General features: G+C 50.2%; 1 protein-coding gene across 2 annotated transcripts in view; it reads left to right on the top strand.

Annotated features, from left to right (window-relative positions):
* Window positions 1–19,972, top strand: part of MED15 (mediator complex subunit 15) — a 63,484-nt gene that overhangs the window by 2,428 nt on the left and 41,084 nt on the right. The window lies entirely within an intron of this gene.

Here is a 19,972-nt window from a genome sequence, read left to right on the forward strand (position 1 = left end):
TAGGATCCTACAGGACTGAAATCAAGATGTTGGTTAGGTGTGCATTTCTTCCTAGAGGCTCTGTGGTAGAATTTGCTTTCAAGCCCATTCAGGCGGTTGGCCAAATTCAGTCCATGCAGTTGTAGGACTGAGGTGTTCTTGTACCTTACTATTTGTCAGCCAGTGGTCAGTCTTTGTTCCTAGAGGAGGTCTGCATTCGGGTCATACTTTATATGGCCCCCTCCATCAGGGGTGGGTTCTTCGGCTGCATCTTTTTTACTTCAGCCAAGAAAATTCTCTAGTAAAGACTCAGGTTAGATTGGGTCCACTCAGATAATCCAGGATGATGTTCTTATCTTAAAGTCTATAATTTTTATTTCATCTGGAAAGTCCCTTCTGCCATATAAACATAGCATGTGCCCAGGTTCCTGGGATTAGGGCATGGACATCTTTGGGGAGCCCTTCTGCTACCCCTGCTGGGAGAAGCAGTTTCAGAGGTTGTCTGCCTGACATGATGTGGTGTTCTCAGTTCTCAGATTTGTCTGTTTTCTCTCCAGGGTTCACTTTGAAAGTCATGATTCTTGGTGCCTTGATTTGTTGTGTTCACAGGGTTAATTCTAACTTCCTCTGATATTTATGCTGTTGTTTGAAGGAGGGTATCTTGGGAAATGTTTTGAACCCAAGTAATTTGTATAGATGAGGGAGTAAAGAAAGCATAGTGAAGCACTGGGGAGTTTCAACAAAAGGAGAAGCATCTGGTAGTTGGTTTACTGTCTCCACCTGGCTCTTGAATATCTACCAAGAGAGAACAGTGCTTGGGATTGCAGGCCCAATAACTCTGGTCTTTGGTCTTTCAGCTTCTTGAACATTCTAAGTTCTTTTTCTTTTTTGGTTCTCTCTTTTTAAACAAGTTATTATGAAGTATTTAGGGTATTCAACAATGGGTAGACTTCCCCCCACTGCATTTATGACCAGTTTCTCTTCCTGTTCTTTAGATGTCTGCTTAAATACCAAATACTGCAGATCCTTCCCTGCTTATCCTGCTTAAAGTGGGTCATCCCCTCTGATATGTTGGATCTCAGCCCCTTGTAGTTTCCTGTAGGAAATACAGGAATGTAGTTTGCTGTAGGCATATAAACACTTGTCGATGTGTGCAAGAGTTAAGTATTTTCCTGAGGGCTGTGTGTGCCGCCTCTTGTACTGTAGAGGTCTTCTTTACCTCTGCCAGCATGCATGTGAAGCTCTGGAATCCCCACTTTCTCCACTTGTTAGCCGAGTGACCGAGGGCAGGATACCTAACCTTTCTGGATCATCTTCCTCATCTATGAAATGGCTGGAGTCCAGTAGTATCACAGGGAAGGTGTTGGGGGGGAATGTAAAGATCTTTAGCTGAGCCCTAGCAGATGCCTCCTCCTTAGGTTCTTGCAAGAGTAGGAGCCTTGGAAGGTGAAGGTAAAACCCCCAAGCCTGGTTAGGGGAGTTGATGACACTTGAAGGAGCCTGTGGGGAGGGTAGTGGTGACACTGTTGGTGAGTTCAAATCATCTCTTCATTGAACATCCACTCTCCCTGCAGCACTGCAGGAGAAGCCCCCCTCCCCCCAACCTTAGAGTTCTCAGGCTGGCCTTTGTGGGCCTTGGGCCTTCCTGGGGGGATTGTTGGGTTAGTGTGGAACATGTGTCTGGTCTGTAGGATCCCAGAGAGCAAGCATGTATCTGTAGTAGCCGGCACTGCACCTGAAATAGAGTGGGTAAGTAGTGAATGAATGAAAGGACTTCATCAATCAACTCGTCGCGTTCTTTTAAAATTTTGTGCCATCTTATTCTTGAGACTTTTATGCCTCCCACCTCTCAGTACAGCAGACTGCACATACAGACATGAAATAAATAAATGTCTATTGGGCTGAACAGATTGCAAAGGGGAGGAGATCCGGGGGGTGGGAGGTGGGGAAGGGCAGTGTGTATCAGGGCTCTACTCAAGTGCCAGGAGATCAGGGAACATGTAGCAGAGTCAGGGCAGACAGGTCAGCCACCTCTTCTGGTGAAGCCCTCAAAGGAGATTGAGCTCCAGGTTGGGACCTAGGAGATCCAGAGCTTTCTGCCTGGACTGTAAGGAGAAAGTTGAGTGCTATTTAGCTAGAAACATAATGAACAAAGCAAAAAAAAAACTCATAAGGAACAAAGAACAGACAACTGAACAGCAACTTCCAAGGGCCTGGAGAGGCCTTAGGACAGTGGGGAGTGCCCTGAAACTTGCATGTCTAGATTCTGCCTGTGGGTTATGTTCTTTTTTTTTTTTTAAGACTTTATTTATTTATTTGAGAGAGAGACAAGCAGGGGGAGGGGCAGAGGGAAAGGGAGAAGCGGACTCCCTGCTGAGCTCCAGGGATCCTGACTTGGGGATGGATCCCAGGACCCCAGGATCATGACCTGAGCCGAAGGCAGAAGCTTAACTGACTGAGCCACCCAGGTGCTCCCTGTGTGTTATGTTCTGTCCTCCAAGCAGAAGCAAGGGAGTCTTGGCTGAGCCTTTTCTGTGGCTTATCCCACTCAGGCTTCCTAACAGTCCTTTGCCCTACTGGTGTGATTCTGGCCCTTGTTTTCCAGTGGGGAAGCTCCTGAGCCCCACTGCTTTCTTCATAGCCTGGTTGGTATCTAAACAACTGAGCTGGCTCGCAGCCTTCTGTTTATAAGCCACCATTAAAATGTCCATTCCTTGAGGCCAGGGGCCCGTCTCTCTGACCACCTCCAAGCCTTAGTGCCCCTGATGGCAATCAGGAAGTGATTGTGGAGCCATTGACTTCAGGGTCCTGAACCTTGGTCCTACTGCCTCCTGACCAGGAGTGACAGTGACCTGAGGGGATGTGGGCCCTCAGCTGCTCAGGGGTCAGGACTTTCTCAGCAGCAGCAACAACAGGAGCTGACATAAACCCCTACTGCAAGAGTTGACCTATGTCAGCTCATTGAGTTCCCACTTGCGCAGTCAGTCGATGTATTTGTTACTCCCATTTTTAAGATGGAAAAACTGAGGTGTAGAGGAGAGGTCACTGCTGCTTATAGTTATACCCTGCATGTTACAAATGAATGCTTGCTGAAGCAAAGCAGGACAAGAGAGGCAAACCGCCTTTTAATTTTTGAAAGAGAGGTCATGCCTTTTGGGGGTAGAGGGAAGATGGTAGCTGGAAGTTAACCCAAGCCAAGTGCCGATGGGCATCCTGTTGGCAATTTGAGCAACTCCCCGTGAGTCAGTGGGGCCCAAACAGTGGCAGAAGGGCCAGCCAGCAAGCCTCCAATGATCTTTGGCCTCCACGCAGGCTATAGCCAGCCTCCCAGCCTCACCAGCTCCCTTTTGTGAGAGACCCCACCCACCTACCACACCTGGCAGCCCTTACATCCATTCCTGACAGGAAGTCTTCCAACTCTTTAACTCCCATTTGTGACAGGGTGGCTGTGGTTAGTCCAGGCTCCGTGTGGGGCAGTCCCGGGTGGTCACACGATCATCTCCCTGTCACTGTCACTTTAAAGCATTCCTCAGGACAGTAATGTTGGTTATATACCAGAGGGTACATTTTTTGAGGAATTGTAATGAATTTTTAAAAATTCAAAATGGAAAGTTTAAATGCTAAAACCCAGTAGTGTAGTTTAAAGGCCCCATGTCCATGTATCCACATTCAGCTTCAAGCTATCAATTCTTGCTTCATGGACTCCACCCCCTGACCCCCATTATGTTGATGCTGGGAATGTTTGAGTGGCCACCCACTGCCTGTGGGTTCAACTCTGAGCCTGACTCCCTCCTCCAGGGTCTGCAGCCCACTGTACTGGCTGCCTGTGGATCCCCAGAAGAGCCCAGCTCTTTCTTGCCCTGGCTGTTCTGCATCCTGTTTGTTCGCCTGTCTGAGAGACCCATCCCTCCCATGGCACAATATTGCAGTCCCATCCCACTCACCCTTCCAGGACACCAGGCCACCCGCTTCCTCCTTCCTCTTCACACACATTCTGTGAAGAGTTAACCAGTTTGCACTTGAATTGTTTGAACACTCGTTTCCCCCAGTCTGAATCTCTCATGGGGATTCCTGCATCGCAAGGAGTGCTGTGCGAGTGGATTCCCAAGCACCGCCAGAGGCCTCTTCAGGCTCTGTGGTGATAGTGGTCTAACCTGATGGGTGTTCACCTCAGAGTTGGAGAAAGTCTTTTTTTTTTCAAGAATTTTTTTGCTTTTTTTTTTTTTAATTAATTTAATCTCTACACCCAAATGGGACTCGAACTCATGACCCTGAGATCAAGAATCCCATGCTCTTCCGACTGAGCCAGGGTTGGTTTGTTTGTTTGTTTGTTTAATTTTTTAAGTAGGCTCCATGCCCAGCGTGGAACCCAGTGTGGGGCTTGATTTCATGACTCTGAGATCAAGACCTGAGCTTCAAGAGTCAGATACTCAATCGGCTCAGCCACCCAGGTGCCCCTTATTTTTAAGTAATCTCTACATACAGTGTGGGGCTCGAACTTATAACCCTGAGATCAAGATCAGCCAGCCAGGTGGCCCCCAAAATTGGAGAAAGTCTTAACACCGTGCATGGGAAGACACAGGCAAAACGACATCCTCACAAGCTGCTGCTGGAGGCACGTAAACGAGGCTATTTTTCTGGAAGGCTGTTTGACAATACTGTTTATTCCAGTAAGCTTAAAATGTCTACTTCCTTAGGCATTTCCTCCAAGGCTGTATGCAGGAGAGTATTCAAAGCCTGTTGGCAGTGAGGATGCTCATAGCCACATCAAGTCAGGAGTGGAGCTGTGTTAGATTTGTTGTGGGAGCTGGAGATGGCAGGTTCAGTGCTGCTGTTAAAAATGACATGGCAGAGGGGTGCCTGGGTGGCTCAATTGGTTAAGCCTCCGACTCTTGGTTTTGGCCCAGGTCATTATCTCGGGTTCCTGAGATTGAGTACCGTGTCAGGCTTCTGGCTTGGTGGGGAGTCTGTTTGAGTTTCTCGCCCTCTGCCCCTCCCCCCACTCATGCTCACACTCTCTCTGTCTCTCTCTCTCAAATAAATAAGTCTCTTAAAAAAAAAAAAAGACATGGGAGGGATACCCGGCTGACTCAGTCGGTGGAGCATGTGAGTCTTGATCTTGGGGTGTAAATTCGAGACCCACTTTGGGTGTAGTGATTACTTAAAATCTTTAAAAACAAAATGACATGGGAGATGTTCTGTAACCCGTTGATATTGAGAAGAGCAAGCAGGACACGTGGTCCAGAGTGAGGTTTTTTTTTTTTAATTAAAGATTTTATTTATTTATTTATTTATTTGAGAGAGAGAGCGCACACACAAGTGGGTGGAGGGGCAGAGGAAGAGGGAGAAACAGACTCCCCACTGAGCAGGGAGCCCAACTCAGGCTCGATCCCAGGATCCTGGAGTCATGAACTGAGCCAAAGGCAGACGTTTTACCGACTGAGCCACCCAGGCGCCCCTGGAATGAGTTATGTTAAATAGACATTGTTAGCTAGTTATCTGAGTAATTTTCATTTTCTTTGTAACTTTCAGTACATGTGTATTTTTGTTAACAATAAACTTATGTTCCTTTTGTAGTCAGAAGTCTTGAAGAAGAGGTGGGCCCTCTTTGCACATGAGGAGGAGGGAGCTGTGGTCCCAGATAGCTACTATACCATAAGGTGGAAAATCACAGAGTGGGTGTCCTCCCTCACCAGGGCCCTGAGTGCCACCACAGCCTTCCTAAGATGATTCTTTTCCTTTCTGCCCCTGCTAGGAAGCATTCTCCTTTCAATCTGAAACTGTCCTTCCAGATGGCCTTCGCTCCATGCTGGTATGAGAGCCCCAGCCAGATGCTCCCTCCTCCATGCCAGGCCCTCTGCTTTCACTCTTTTCTGTTCTTTCTCTTCCCCATTGGAGGTTTGGCCTTGGCCTCATCTCCTCCTCATGAGCCCTGATGGCTCAGCCCATGGCAATTCTTACTTCCTCTTGAGTTTGTAGGGCCCGCACTGGGTGCATCCTGCATACTGAACAGATGAATTCTTTTTTGCTGTCTTTACACTCATTATTGATTTTTGCCTTGCCAACAGTATTATAAATTGCTTGAGTGTAGGACCTGATCTTATACATCTGCATCTCGTTGAGCTCCTGGCAAGGTGCCTTGGCTTGGATAAGAGGTGTATCATGATTACAGGTAGGGTGGTGGAAAACAGTGCTGGCTTCTTTTCTGATGGCCTTCCAGGGCTTTCTCTCATCAGTGCTCCTCCACACTGAATCACTTCTCATTCAGAGCCCCCCACCCCTTTTTCTTTAATCAGAGACTCTTATTTGAAGACAGGGAGTCCACAACGGTTACGAGGTGGCTCTCTCTATCTTTTTTTTTTTTTAAGATTTTGATTTATTTGACAGAGAGGGAACACAAGCAGGGGGAGTGGGAGAGGGAGAAGCAGGCTTCCCGCTGAGCAGGGAGCCCAATGTGGGACTTGATCCCAGGGCCCTGGAATCATGACCTGAGCCGAAGGCAGACACTTAACAACTGAGCCACCCAGACACCCCATATGAGGTGGTTCTCTTTAACAGATAAATAAATGAGTACCCAGTCCTGGAGAGCAAAGAGGATACACTAGAAGCCTAGGTGTAATGATCTTGAAACCCACCCTGTGAGGGAGATGCTCTCTTCCACTTTAATAGTGACTCTCTTGCTAACCTGGTGGGGGTTAATAAAGATCCCTGATTGAATGGGTTAAGTATCTTGAGGTGGAGTAGCTGTTACTTAGGGCAGTGAGTCCTTGGAGAAGACATTTGACCTCTGGAAGTCCCCGTTGTCCTTACTTTGAGCTTTTTATTTTGAGACTGTTTCAAACATGCAGAGTTGTAAGGATAGTATAGAGTGCTCTGGTACACCCTTCCCTCAGATTTACCCATTCTCTCATTTACACACATTTTGGTGCTTGTACTTGGTGAATAGCAGCCAAGTTCTGTCTTGCTCCCTCCTCTTTCTGGACCCTGTTTTCTCTTAGCCCTTGGCCCCATAGGCTTCTCTTGAGTTCTCTGCCTGGGAATCTGCTGGTGGGGTGGGGGCAGGTAGGGAACAGGAGGGACCCAGCTGCTGGTTAGCCTTTGAGCTGAGCCACTTGCATCCAGTCCAGGAGAGGGAAGTCTGGAGGTGTGGGGGGGATGCTTGTTGGTTAAGAAGTGGTTCATCCCCATCCCCACTGTCCTTCTTTTCTGCTCCCCACCCCTTTCCAACTTTGCTTCAGTCCTGGGGCACCTGGGTGGCTCAGTTAGTTGGGCGTCTGCCTTCAGCTCAGGTCATGATCTCGGGGTCCTGAGATTGGCCTGCGTTGGGCTCCCTGCTCATCAGGGAGTCTGCTTCTCCCTCTCCCTCTGCCCCTCCCCCTCCTTGTATGCATGCTTGCTCTCTGTCAAATAAATAAATGAAAAATCTTAAAAACAAAACTTTGCTTCAGTCCTCATGAGAAGTGATGTTTGAGGAAGTGATCTAGCCACTGTGTATGGGATGGAGCCCCTGTTGTAAAGTAGAAAGAATGCCAGATTTGCGTTGAGAAGCTCTGTGGGGAGGGTAGTGGTGAAGCTCTGATGGATCATCCTGGGCCCTTCCAAAGCTACGGGTCTGCTTCGATTCATGCTGGGGAGGATTCACGCCTATGAAAGTGCAGAGGGAATATTCCCCAGGTGCTCTGTACTCACAATTCAGGCACAAGGCCATTCCAGTCCAAACCCAAGTCCAAACCCACGGATGGGGTCAGGGCTTAGGAGCTCTGGTTGTCTCATGTGGTGCTTGTTTGTTTGTTTCTTTCTTTTGCAAGGTTGTGTGTGAGCTAGCACGAGAGCAGGGGAGGGGCAGAGGAAGAGAGGGAAAGAAGCAGATTCCCCTCTGAGCATGGAGCCTGATGTGAGGCTGTGTCTTAAAACCCTGAGATCATGACCTGAGCTGAAATCAAGAGACAGAGGCTTAATTGACTGAGCCACCTGGGCTCCCGGTGCTTCTTTATATTGAAGTATAACAAACCTACCTCACTGAATGACACAAGGACGCATCTTCAGCATGACACCGCTAGATGAATGTTGACACATGTAAATGCCCCATAGCCATAGCCCGGGCTGCATCTGGAACAGGCCTGGCACCCAGCAGGCTCATCCCTGTGCTTTAGCTAAACAATGCAGATTCTGCTCCCATTCTTCCGGCTTCTGGGCCACGGAGACATGTGTTCTTGAATTTCCTGTCATTGGAGTCACACCGTGTCTGGCTTCTTATATTCAGCATCATGTCTGTGATGGATGATCATCCTAATGGGTGGCTGTTGTTCTTATTTATGCCACGTGTTGTCTGTTACATGACTCCACCCCAGGTTACTTTTCTGCTCTATGCTTGTTGGACATTGGGGTTAATTCTAGTTGTTGGTTATGTGAAGACAGTGCCAGGGGTGTTCGGGGTCATGTCTTCTGGTGGGTATATGCACTTACTCTCCGGGCTGCGCATCCAGGCTGGGTTGAGGGGGGTGGCCTGAATTCAGCATCACCGTGGTCTGCCAAACAGTTTTCCCAAGTGGTATGTGCCATTTACATTCCTACCAACCATGTGGGGGAGTTCCCCTTGTCAGACATCCTGGCCAACATCTAGCGTTGTCAAGGAACTTGCCTTTAATAACAAGCACCCTTGTTGATTTTGAAAGCACACGCAAATTTGAGACCTACTGGGTGCCATGGCAGTGAGAATGGAGAGGGTGATTTGGGAGGAAGAGAGCCTGTAAAGAAAGCAGCTTTGGAATTTGGTGACTGTGTGTGTGTGTGTACGCGCAGGAGGAAGGGAGGAGAGAGAACTGTTTCTTTCAGCAAGTATGCACCCTGAGGGAGATGGACCGTGATTCTGTGATGCTTCTGGGGGATGGGGTACAAAGTGATGGTGTGTGGAGTGTGCAGGGGTGTCAGCCCTTCCAAGAAGAGAGTCCAGCAGCCAGTGGGTGGTGCAAGGAGCAAACCTGCAAGAGCAGTCAGCTGCAGGAGTGAAGTGGGTGGGGGCAGCAGAGGAGGCTGAGCAGAAGGCCCTGGCGGTGGCTGTGGTGGGCAGAGCAGATGTGTGGAGAGACTGGGGTAAGGCAGTGTGGGCATGGGAAGCCAGTCCCAGCAGCTTGGGCCTGCCTCTGTCTTCTGTTTTGGTGCCTGTGTTCAGGACTGGTGGATGCAGTATTTAATTCCTTTTCAGATAACGTTGTAGGGGATTTTAAAATAGGAAGATGTTTTCCATAGTCTTTCTGCCTAGAGATGGTCATTGGTGACAGTTTGATTTTTGCCTTCCAGTCCTGTTTCTGTGGGTGAATACCTTGGTATGTATGTATTTTAAATATGTAAGTACATGTATATACTAGTATTTTTAAAGTGGAGTTAGACTCGAGTTCAGTTTGAGTTTTGGCTTTTTCACAGCTCAGATTGTTTGTCTCCTGGGGGCTGACTGACTGGGACCTGTGTGCTTATGTCCCTGGTTCATACAAGGCATGGGCACAGCTAGGCTTCTAGCCGATGGGACTCTTCCCATACTTGGGCTCTGTCTGGGTAGTGAGGGACTGGACTGACCTCTGGTGTGGGAGCAGATTTCTTAAGACTTTTATTGGTTACTGCCCTTCAGAGGGCCAAGCTTCTTCAGTCCGGGGCGGGGGGGATGGACGGACACGACTCTGCAGCCGGGGTGGCTCAGAGTGCATGGTCACTCCCTCTGTGACAGCCAGGATGGCCTCACAGTGGCACACTCTTGGGAGTAAGCCTCCTCCAGGCTCCTCTGAACAGTCATCCTGCATGCTTGACATGAGCATTTTATTTACTATCTTGTTAAAAGTTCCATTATGGCCTTTTCCAAACATTCACAGAAGTAGAGATGGAAGAGTGATCTCCCAGGTACTTGAAGAGTTAGCAACATATGGCCAGTTTCACCCATCCCTCTCCACCTCCTCCTGGACTATTTTCAATCACATTCTAGACACCATATGATTTCAACTGCCAGTCCTTGAGTGCAGATCTCTAGAAGATAGGGCTTTTCTCTCCCCCAGATACCACAAAATCATGTGAGATAAGCATTTTAATAAATTCTTGGGTTGGCGGAGAGCATCCTAACCGCGTGTTTGCCTGGTGGTGAGTGGGATGTGCTGGGGGCTAGAATTGGGGTTGCCAGCGCCATCCCAGTCCTGGAGCCCAGAGGCCAGCACCTGAACAGGGATCTCAAGGCCTCTCCAGTCTCCTGGTCCTGTGGAGGGCAAACCAGCAGATTGGAGTAAATGACAAAGTTTGTGTAGTCTTCTGAACTAGCTCAAATAACAACATGCCCTTTTAAGGGCAATGGTATCCTCTTTAGTAGTTCTTCCATTGATCTAGTTTGTTGGGGATTGAGAAATCTTAAGAGCAGAATTTGGAGAGCTTGATCAAACAAACCAAGAGGAATGTGAAAAGAAAGTACTTTCAGTCTCTTGTGTTTGTATGATTAAGAAATTTCTTTCAGCAAGACTAAAATACTCTTTCCTATATGTAGGTGGCTGGTTAAATTCTGAAATACATATTTTTATCTGGTTAGAAAACACTTTATGTTTCTTCAAAAAGTCAGAGAACCAGAATGCAGAAGGGTGCCACAAAGACAAGGAAGCAGTTGCAGTCTGGGATATGGTTTGGCCAGCATGCTAACGGCTACCTGTGAGGTCAAGAAGGCCCACTCCCTGTCGAGGCCAGGTGTTTGCATTGGTTACTGTTGGGGATTGAACAATTGGTGTCTAGTCATTTCCTGCCTCCGAGATGAAAGCACCTGGGGCACTGGGGCAGTAAACCGCCACTGGGGAACCGAGAGGAGGGGAGACCAGTGGAGGTGCAAGAAGCTGCTCTGGAGCTTTCTAAGGACTTGGTGAAGGTCGGAAGACCCACTGAACAGTCCTTCGCTGGTGGGGGACAGGGAACGGCCTTTTCCAGCCGGATGGGGGGATGCAGGGGACTGCTTTGCCCACGGCCTCTCTGACCGAGGGCCCATTGGGAGAACGGGGGGAATGTGTGGTAGGCTTTTCGGGGTGCTCCTGGGGTCAGAATTGCCAATGAAGTATGAGCATCCTGTCTCCAGGTTCCCTAAGTCTGGAAGGTTTAGAAAGATGAAGGAGATCTTTTTTTTTTAAAGTAATCTCTGTGCCCCAGATGGGGCTTGGACTCATGACCCTGAGGCCAAGTGTTGATGCTCCTCTACCCACTGAGCCAGCCCTGCACCTCTAGGAGGCCTTTATTAAATATGGCATTCACTGAGTATTTCTCTATGGCAGAGTACGTGGTACACTTTTTATGTGCATTTTGTCATTTAGCTTTTAATTCTTATTTTATCAAAATAATATATATGCACATAAGTTTTAAAAGTCAAGGAGTGGTTAAAAACAAAACAATAAACTGGGGTACCTGGGTGGCTCAGTCGGTTAAGCCTCCAACTCTTGATTTTGGCTCAGGTCATGATCTCAGGGTCTTGAAATTGAGCCCCATGTTGGGCTCCGCACTCAGTGGGGAGTCTGCTTGAGATTCTCTCTCCCTCCCTCTGCCCCTCCCCCAGCTTGTGCGCACATTTTCTCTCTAAAATAAATATAATCTTTAAAAACAAAGAACAAAAAAACCCCCCAAGAAACCATGGTGGGTTCCCACTCGCCGAGTCCTCCGCTGTGACTCTGCTCTTTCTTCTGGCATGTGCCTGTGATTCTGAGTAATGTGCCCATGCCGCTGTCTCGGGTCATCACGTTGATGAGTTTCATGAATTATGTATTGACTTTCTCTGTAGCTCCCTTTACACAGCCATTATCTCTGCTGCTCCCTGTTCTACCAGCATTTTACCTCCCGGGTAAATCTGTAAGGAATACTTATGTTTTATGCCTACACAAACAATACTCCTCAGACAACCTTTGTGGCATACTGTGACAAGGTTTTTTGTTTTTTGTTTTTTCCTTGAGAATAAAATTGCCTTCTTAAAAATGTGCCCAGTTTCTGTGTACCTGTGGCTGACTTTTCCCGTACCTTCCAGTCACCTCTCAGTATAGTTATCCCCATGCTCAGTGCTGCCAGGCTGGCTGTCAGCTCCAGCTTTTTCCCTGGGCCTCCCTTCTGGAGCTCTCAGGGCAGAGGCCAGAGGCAGCGTCCATCTCTCAAGTTGCACAGCTCCGGGGCTAGGTTTCTTGCTTTTTGTCTCCTGTGGTGTGTTCTTTTTGGTTCACTCCTTCAGTCTACTAGCTTCTAGAAAAAGAACTCAATTTCTGGAGACCGTGTCCATCCGGGTACATGTGGGCTTCTCAGTCGGAAATGCTTTGTCAAGGATTGAGAAGCGCATCCCACATGCTTTGTTGTTTCTGATGCTGCTGTGCGGGCCCAGCACTTTTCCTAGTGAGCTGCGGGGCGACTTCCCTCACTCCCAGAACTCCTGTCCAGCGCTGCAGGGAAAGTGTCTTCGAATCATGTCACAGGGATCCACGTTCCCTCCGCTCCCTGTGTTTCCTTTTCCCCCTGTGTCTGAATGTTGCCCCCTCAGTCCTCTTCTGATTTATCTTTTATCTCCTGTATCCATCTCTTTGTCTTTTTGCTGCACTCTCTGGGAGATTTCTTCAATTTTATCTCTGGCCTTTCACTGCTGACTGCTTTTATTTCTAAGAACTTTTTCTTTCTTTTTTTTTTTTTTTTAAGATTTTATTTATTTATTTGACAGAGAGACACAACGAGAGAGGGAGCACAAGCGGGGAGAGTGGGAGAGGGAGAAGAAGCAGGTTTCCTGCTGAGCAGGGAGCCCAATGTGGGGCTCGATCCCAGGACCCCGGGATCATGACCTGAGCTGAAGGCAGACGCCCAATGACTGAGCTACCCAGGCGCCCTGCCTTTATTTTTTTTTTCCTTTCTCTCACTCTCTCTTTTTTTTTTTTTTTTTGGTAATCTGACTTCCTGTTTTATAGAATTCTCTTCTTGTTAAATGGATACAACGTCTTATCTCTCTGGAAAATAAAGATAGTTTCTTGGCATTTTTTCTCATGGGGCCTTTATCTGCCATGTGAGAGTGTCTGGGGGCCCTTGGGTGGTGGTTCACTCTAAGAGAGAGGCATGGGGAAGACAGGAGGACACTCTGAGCACGAGGGGCTTGTCCACTGCCAGCTTCCCCGGAGGCTCATATAGCTTCGGGTTCTGGGTCTTTCCTCCAGAACATGGTCTTCCAAACACTGGGCTGTAGAGTGAAGGCCTGAGTGCCATACTGAAGGAGGCCACAGGTGGGCAGAAGGGCAAGTGGGTCGGCCTCAGCAGTTAGTGCAGATCTAGACACTCAGTGGCCACATAGTCTGCTTCTTTCATTATCCTCCCTGTGCCTTCTCAGCTGGGTGGGTTAATCCCCCCTCCCAGTCCAATGACTCTCCATTTTATGCTTTTCCAGATAATAAATCTTGCGTTGGTGGTATAGTGGTGAGCATAGCTGCCTTCCAGATAATAAATCTCAGGTGTCTGTTAGTGTGGAAGTGGTTACCCAGCAGTGTGAAGTGGAAGAGGATGCCAGACATCTTTCCATGTACCCTTGGTCCCTGAGTGCCTGGCACGCCCCTTCCAAAGCCTTGTGAAGATCTGGGGCTGTCACTGGATTGGCTCTCAGCCCTCCTCACTGTCACTTTCTTAGGACTCTGCTTTCTTGGTTGGCTTGCCATCTCCATCACCACCGGGCCATCAGCGTTCCAGTTTTTAAAATCCTGTTGTTGGAGCCATCACTCCTGTCCTTCCTGGCTCTGTGAGTTTGTGTTAGAAAAACAAAATTCCCCCTTTTCTGTAGTGTCAGTGGAGTTTTGAGATGCAACAAAATTAGACATGCAGGTTCAGTTCCTTATTCCAGCCTGGAGGTTCATATCTCATTTAATTTTATTTTTAAATGAAATTGTTGTCGAGAACATATTTATTTAGACTGTGGCTTAAACCAGCTTAATTTAAGTCAAAGTTGTGTTTCCTGCTTGGGGCCAGTGTAGTGATTTGCTTTCCTTCTGGTCTGTCTTCACTTCCTGGCCCTTCTCCTGGGGACAGGCTCACAGGATTCCTTGGCACTGGGGCGGGGCAGAAGCTTCGGGCTAGGCCTCCACCATGGCAATGCTTGGACCCAGCCGGCATTTAGAGAGGGTGGAACAGTTCTCTCTTGTGCTGGCCTGAGCTCTGCTTTACCAAACATAGAGTAATCCTAGGCTGTGTCACAAGTGCTGGGAACTTACTCCCAAACATACAGGGCCATTGCCCAGGAATGGGGTGCGGGTGGGGTGGGTGCTGCCCCAAGCACCTGATAGGGAAGCAGGGCTGCTAGAGCCTTGCTCCTCCAACATCAGGGGCGGGCTTGAGCTGCCGAGGGCCTGGAGTAGCAGGGGCACTTTTTGCTTGTCTCTTTGGTAGATGGTTGGTTAAAAATGTGGTAGGAATCTTTTTTAACTTGGCAAGATCTTTTTCCCTATATAGTATCTACTTTTTTCTTTTTTTTTTAAAGATTTTATTTATTTATTTGACAGAGAGAGACACAGCGAGAGAGGGAACACAAGCAGGGGGAGTGGGAGAGGGAGAAGCAGGCTTCCCACCGAGCAGAGAGCCCGATGTGGGGCTCGATCCCAGGACCCTGGGATCATGACCTGAGCCGAAGGCAGACGCTTAACGACTGAGCCATCCAGGCGCCCCTGGTATCTACTTTTGATGTTGTGCTTAGGAAAGCCTTCCTCAGCCCAATATTATATAACTATTCTCCTGTCGTTGTCTGGTACTTTGATGATTGGGGCTTTTACACATACAGGGTGAAGGGTCACCCAGGCAAGCTGCAAAGTCCTGTCCCAGGTGGGTGAACAGACTCTTTGCACACACAGGGGCCACTTCATCTGGAAGCTTCTCTTGTAAGGTGGGGTGAGGCAGGGCTGTCAAAACTCCTGCCCCATGAGATGTCAGTTGGTTGATGAGTGTGTGGTTCTCAAAAGAGGAGAGCCTTCCTCTGCGCAGAACAAAAACCTCACACAGGTGGGTGGGCATCCTGTCCACCTGAGGCAGGAGGGTGAGTCTGTGACACTGAGAGGAGAAAGAACCTTCCTGGTTTAGACAGCAGCAGGAGACCAAGCAGAGGGCCTCGCTCTCCTGTGAATGCAAGCACATGTTCAGCAATGGAAAAGGAGGTTGAACCTGGAGAAGGGGCGGTGTTGAGGAGGGTGCTGTTGGGAGAGGTGGGAAGGCCCCTGGGTGTGAACCATGGCCCTTTGGAATGGAGCATGAGGGGAAGGTCAGGCAGCTGGAGGGCAGAGAAGGCCGCCGCCGAATGCTTCTCATCGGCATACCTGTGCACAGGCCCTTTCTGAGAAGTGTTTTGCCAGCTGGGTGCCCTGAGGGCATGCTTCCAGGTGGCTCAGCTTCAGGGGGACAGCAGCTCTGCCTGAGGGAGCTGCACGCACTCACTGCTGTCATCTGCTAGGAAGGGGGCGACACCAGCGTCATTGAACGTTGGAGATATTTTGGGATGCGGTCTTACTGCGCAGTTAGGCAGACTGTTCTGATTTCTGTAACACACCCTAGTGCTTCCTGTGTGCCAAGTGCCTGACGTCGTTAGCTACTATAATCCTCAGACCAGACCCATGAGGTGAGGATGCGTAGGCCCCGCAAGGGGATGTCTTATCCAGGGTCGCCGGCTTGGGGGTGGAGTGGTAAGGGGCACACGGGGGCATTAGCACACTTGGAGCTTACAGCCATGTGTACCTTCCCAGGACACACAGTTTGCTAGGTTTTTGGCTTTATCCTGCACTGATTCAGATTACAAAGACTAGGAACCAACTCTAGGTGATGAATTGAGTTTCCCAGTTTGGGGACAGGGAAGAGTTGAGGCCACAGAGCAGGCCAGAGGCACAGAACTGGACAGGAGCGCTGTAGGCCGGGCCAAGGCTGGGCCTGGCCTCACACCCTGGCCTGTTCTGCGCACCTCCCTTCATCCTGGCCACAGCCCTTTCAGAGAGCTCCTTTATGAGTAGCGTGTGTGGGGGATGGAGCGCCTCTCCCAAGACCCAGAGCTGGCGAGTGGCCAGGTCGGAATTTGAGCCCCAGTCTGTGTGAGGTCTGTGTGATTCCGGAGCCCAGGCCCTTCTTCCTCTGTCTGCTTCCTGCAGGTCCAATGCCCAGTACTTCACCCACCCCAGCACATACTTTTCCCGTCACCCTGGTCTCTGCTGCCTGGACATGCTCGTTTGAGGCCCGGTTTCCCCTGTACCTGTCCCACTGATGCTCAGTTCTGCACATCATGTCCCATCAGAAATGCATGGCATTACCACTCCTTGGGTTAAAAATAGCCAGTTATTTGTCTGGTGCTGATTACTGCCTGCTGCATACCAGTCCCTGCTCTCAAGGTGTTCGCAGGACGGCATGGCCGACCGAAAGGGAGCCTATACTTCCCACAGGAGGTGCAACAGGTGTGTTACAAGGTTTCTGTGAGGCAGAAAGTGGGGTGCCTGGGTAGGAGCACGGTTGGAGGGCCTAACAGGCTGGTGGGGTGGTTGGGCATCAGCACACTTGGCCGCAGGGCCCTGGAAGGGTGAGGGAGTGTGCTCCATGGCTGTCTGCCTTGCTGGGAAGGAGCAAGGCCCTTGCAGGCGGGGACATAGCCTGGGCCACTTCCCGCTCCCACTGGCAGTCATGTGGCTTAGGGCGCTGGCGGAGGTGGTGGGGGTGGAGACAGAGGCCCATCAGGAAGGACCACCACAGGTGCAGTGAGAGATGGGGGGAAGGTTTAAACTTCAAGGAACAGAGGTCAGAATGTGGAAGTGAAGAGGGGGTTCCCAGGTTTCCAGTGTGGGCGATCGGTGGACAGACACAGAGCTAAGGTTACAGAGTGGTGTGTCACTGCCCTCTGTGCAGGCAGGGTCTGGGCAGGAAGCCCTCCTCCTCCGACCTGTTGGTGGTGGAGTTCACAGGGCCTGTGGGATGGATCAGGTCCTCCCCCAGGTGACTCAGGCCTAAACCAGACACCAGTTGAACCCTGACCAGGCAGACTGGTGTAGCCATGGCGACCAGGAAGAAGCTGTACCTGGGGAGCTGTGGAGCCCAGCTTGAAGCAACGGGCTGCGTGCTCTGAGCCAGTGTCAGTCCTCCATCCATCTCCTCAGAGGGCTGGGCACACCCAGGCAGTGGCCAGCAGACAGGCCCTTCTGTTATGGCGCTGGTGCCTTCCTGGCAGTCTCAGGTTTGGGGACAACTGCCTTGGTATTGGAACTGTGGCACAATAGCCACAGTTAGGGTCCACCCTTTGTGAGCTGACCCTGGTTTTGCTCCCTGACCTCCCCTGACTGGGCAGGCCCTTGTATTCCCGGCACTGACCTCAGGCTTGCTTGTGTGTGGGCGGAGCTCACTAGGACTTGCTGGTTCTTCTAAGTTGTTTCTCTGAGGCTGTAACCACCACTCTGTCTTTAGGGCTCTCTTCTTGTGTGCTAGTTTGCGTTTGTTTAGTGACGGTTGCTGGAAGGTTTTGTTTTCTGGACACAGAGGCTGAGGAATGGCCATCCAGGTCCCCCTGCTCCTGTAGGCATCCTGGGGACACCGCAGAGGGGGAGAGCAGCCGGTCCTACATCTGTGCGGGGGCCGCCCTGAATGTGGGGCTGGGACCCACGACAGGCTCATGCAGTGGGCATGCTGGTCCTTGGTACAGAAGGAGGGACACCACCCCCTAAGCACTGATGGGAGAAGCTGTTCCCTGTGCAGTTAGAACCAGATAATGGATGGGCACCTCTGACAAGATGCTGAGCCGGCTGAAAAGGAAAGGACAAGCCCTCCTTGGGGGAAAATGTGGGAATGGTAACAGAAGCAGAACTGCCTGGTTTCTTTTTTGCCTCATCTGCAGACTAGAAACAGGAGCAAAAACATTTTTTAAAATATGGTTTGCAGAACTGAAAACACTGCTCAGGGTGCCTGCTCATTCTTCAGCCAACAAATATGCAGGGCCTGTTTGGGCAGGCGTTGTGTGCAGCAGTGGAAGGGACACGTACGCGACATGGGCACGGTGCTGTCTCACAGAGTCCTGGCGCCTGGCTGAAGAGCGGCCTTCCTCCTTGGCTTCATAGCTGCCCAGCACCTTCATGGACGTTTATCCCAGTTCTGTTTGCTCTTGCTAAGGTGTGCATTCTACCTTGTCAAGAAAGGCCTGATTCTGGCCTCCTGACCTGACAGTGTTCCTCAGGCTCTTTCAGTCACGTAACAGCCAATGCCCCCGCTGTGTGTGTCATCTGTGATGTTGCCTGGACCCGGATGGGGCAGGGCTCCTGCTCCAGCACATCCCCTGGCATCTGATGCCTTTGGGCCTGGCGAGGTCCCCCCACCTCAAAGCTCTTGAGCTGATGTCTGTGTCTTGCCTCTGGGGATTGTGCCAGGTGTCTTTGCTGCGGTCAGGGTTCACAGAGTTTGTGTGGGGCCTGTGAGTCTGCCGACTCCATCAAAGTGGACAGCCAGCAGCCCGGGGAGGATGACTTTTAGCCAGCCGGGAGCCTGCCTAAGCCCTCGGGGATTGCTCATCTTGGGCACAGAGCCCATCTGCATAACTGAGTCCCGTCTCAGAGCCCTCAGCTCCCCTGTCTGCCTTTTTGTGCTTTGCACCTTGGTCCTGGCTCCACCTTCTACCCATGACCTCTCTACTTCCCCTCAGCCAGCCTCCAGCATGTCCCACAGGCTAGCAAGTGCCCTCTTGGCTGTGTCCACTGCTCTCTCCTCCATTGGTCTGCAGCTCTGTGGCCCGCAGCCCTGGCAAGCCTCCATGTCAGGGTTTGCCTCCCACTGCTCTTGGAAGGTGGGGGAGGGAACAGGGATGGCCCTGGGGGACACAGGTGAGGTGCCCTTCTGAAAGCGGGTTTGCTCAGTCACCTCTTGTCGGAGATGCTCAGTGACTTAGAGCCTAACTGGGTGATCTCTGTGTGTGGATGCCTGCCTCACAGTGGCTAAGTCCTCCCGGCCTGCCTGCCTTGCTTCCCCACGAGTTGGATACCACATTGTCCTCCTGCATTGTTCCTTTTGCCCCACTCTTGTGGCCCTGGTCACATTGCCCCTGTGCGTGGGTCTGCTCCATCCTGGCTGTCTGGCCAACAGGAACTTGTTGCTGCTGCTTTGCCTCAGTGCAGCTTGAGGAAGCAGACGGGGATAGAGACTGCGCTCCTGTGTTTAATGAGTTATCCATCAGTGTTGTGGGTCAGGGTCATTTTATGTTTCTTTACACATTAATACAGATTTGTCTAAGTCTTAGCACCTAGCCTCCTTTCTGGGTTTCTTTAAGGATCACAAACATGACCATGCAGCCCCGTGTGCACACTCTTTCAGTATCCTGGGGTAGGTTGGTTGGTTTGCTTGTTCATTTGTTTGGAGCGTCAGAAGGCTCTCTAGCACCAGCTGGACCAGGCTTGTTTGATTCTCTTGGGATGAAGCAACAGAGCCTTGATATGTTCGTTCATTTGTTTATCAGCATGCCCAGCTCTGGGAAGAAAGCAGGCTGTGAGCAGACGGGTCAGGCCCTGAGACCCAAGCCGATCATGCCCCTTCCTTTCTAACAGACGCATACATGTTCTTAGCTTTGTGTGTGTTTGGCGGGGTGTGTGCTGCCATTCACAGGGAGCTGAAGCTTAGTTGGTGTGCGTGGCTCCATCCTAGTAGAGCATCAGCCAGTGAAAACCTGTGATAGCCTTCCATCTCTTGATTGGACATGTTTTGGCAAATGTGTGTGTGTTTTTTGGTTTTTGTTTTTTAAGATTTTACTTATTTATTTAGAACACAAGTGGGAGGAGGAGCAGAGGGAGAGGGAGAGAGAGAGCATCTCAAGCATACTCTGCACAGAGGGTGGAGCCCAGCCTCACAGCCCTGAGACCATGACCCAAGCCAAAATCAAGGGTCAGATGGCTAACCGACTGAGCCACCCAGGCTCCTGTTGGCAAATTTGTTAAGTAGTTTCCACATTTGTAAGGTTTATCTCCTTGGTCCCACTTGGAGAACCTGC

The sequence above is a fragment of the Mirounga leonina genome, unplaced genomic scaffold (genome assembly GCF_011800145.1).
Source record: "Mirounga leonina isolate KUSES-001 unplaced genomic scaffold, KU_Mleo_1.0 Mir_481, whole genome shotgun sequence".
NCBI classification, from domain to species: Eukaryota; Metazoa; Chordata; class Mammalia; order Carnivora; family Phocidae; genus Mirounga; species Mirounga leonina.